The 1,968-nt window shown below is 42.2% G+C and overlaps 1 long non-coding RNA gene across 1 annotated transcript; it reads right to left on the bottom strand.

The window, feature by feature from the left end:
- Positions 1-330: 330 nt before the first annotated feature.
- LOC133130216 (uncharacterized) lies at positions 331-1,026 on the bottom strand. The gene is made up of 3 exons (XR_009708926.1): positions 953-1,026; positions 839-863; positions 331-728 (listed from the first exon to the last, which is right to left on the bottom strand). It is a non-coding gene; the product is annotated as an uncharacterized LOC133130216 (long non-coding RNA).
- Positions 1,027-1,968: the final 942 nt, after the last annotated feature.

Here is a 1,968-nt window from a genome sequence, read left to right as displayed (position 1 = left end):
TTCATGCTTTCTCTCTCTCCCTTTCTGTCACTCACGCTTCCCTAATTGTTTCAATTTCCCTTGTCTACTAACTAATCTACTAACACTAGATCAGGATTGGGTAATACTAACATTCTAACCATGTGTAATCTGGTCACAAGTATACTTAGAATTAAAAGTTTGGAAGTATCAAAATATAATTATTTAGACATTGATTTCATTACGGAATGTTTGAGAGCACAATAAAACTTCCCCACAGTTAACAAGGACTAACCCCAAACTTAAAACAATTAAAACAATTCTATTACTCTTCTGAGGCAGAGCAAGGGGTTAAACACACCGTCGGTCAGAAACACCCCACACATAAAGGATCATCAGGTGCAAACAAAGAACCAAGTTCAAATCTTCACACAATGTGGCACTGCAAACATTAGCCCTGCTCTTCCTCCCAACATGCATATATCCGGCGCTGGGTTAGCCTGGCAAACAATCGGGAAGGTTTTGACAAACAAAACAAACAAACAAATATACAAAGCTGCAAACCAGCGCCACCACAGGCCAGAGTACTAAGTGAACACAGGCTGATCAACTAATCAGCATTATCATGGGCACTGGCTAGCAAAAAGGATTAACCACTTGGAAACAAAATCAAACAAAAGAAACATGAAAAAGAACACCAGAGGAACAGCGATTGCCACACACTTCCACTCTGCTGTTGTCCTCTCAATGAAAAACATCCCCAGCAGTCTCTATAACAGATAAAGACAGCAATCACCAACATATTGTTTAAAAGGTTTACATGCACAGAAAGAACAGAAGAAATCCACATTGCCTGCGGTAGTTGCAAACAAATACATACCCCAGGAACCAGTACCCGCTCACATCTGTTACAAGATAAAACATTTTTATATAAAAACAGCTCATACTCTCTACAAACTCGACAAACTCGACAAACACAGGCCTTGTCACATACCTCCATACCAGGAGAACAATCAGCAGCTTCCTTCCACTGGCTGCACATACACGTTGTGAGAAGCATGGGAAAGGTGCGGAAAAATCAGTGGCCTTCATTAAACTTTCCCTTCCCCCATCACATATAGGGAGGAACCAGTTTCAAACAAGAGCCATCTACTGGCTAGTTAGTGTAGCTTCCTAACTCAGCACCCCACTGCCACACGTGTTCATGTTACCTTACGTTTCTTGTACATGTCATTTACTAATTTACTAATGCTATGGCAGGATAGGTTTATTGCTAGCGATTACTAATTATCTCGTTAACTTGTCAATCCTCCACACCTGATTTCTATTCGCATGCTGCTCTCAAGCTAATTGTCTGCACATGTCTACACCTGCATATAAGCTCAGTTTCATGTCATGTCTTTGCGAAATGGTTGCTTCCTGTTTGTCAGTGCACCGCAGCGCTTTAGTGGTTTTTGGCAAGCCATTGTCTACCCGTTACAAGCCAAGCCTGTTTATTGACCAAAGATTATTGACTTCTGTTTTGTTGACCATTGCCTGCCTGTACCACGACTTTGCCTGCTGTCTTTGTGCTTTTGCCCCGCGGAGCAGACTTCGGTCTTGACTCTTGCGCCGTCATTGACCCTGAGCCTGCCTACCATCGCCTGTACTTCTGCCCCGCTGACAGCTTTTCTGGCTACTGGACTTTTTGCATGGCGTACCGATTACGAGACTGCCTTCTCCCTCGGTACTGTACTTGGCTGGATTTTACGTGTACGAACATTGCTTGTTTTTTGACTACGCTCACTGGACATTCCCTGAATAAAGCCCTGACGGGACATTATTACACCCCTGTTTCTGAGTCGTGCATTTTGGGTCCAACCACCGACGCACCCGTCTCAAAGTAATCATTTTTGGAGAGCTTTTTGGACACTTTGGGCATGCTTTATAAAAACATACTCTCATGTGAATAAAACACACATCAATGTAAATTTTCTTGATATTTTCGATCAAAAAAAATCTGTTTTAATA

This window comes from Conger conger, chromosome 6, assembly GCF_963514075.1.
Source record: "Conger conger chromosome 6, fConCon1.1, whole genome shotgun sequence".
Lineage (NCBI taxonomy): Eukaryota > Metazoa > Chordata > Actinopteri > Anguilliformes > Congridae > Conger > Conger conger.
The sequence above is the reverse complement of the archived record's forward strand: the minus strand, read 5'-3'. Positions and strand labels throughout refer to the sequence as shown.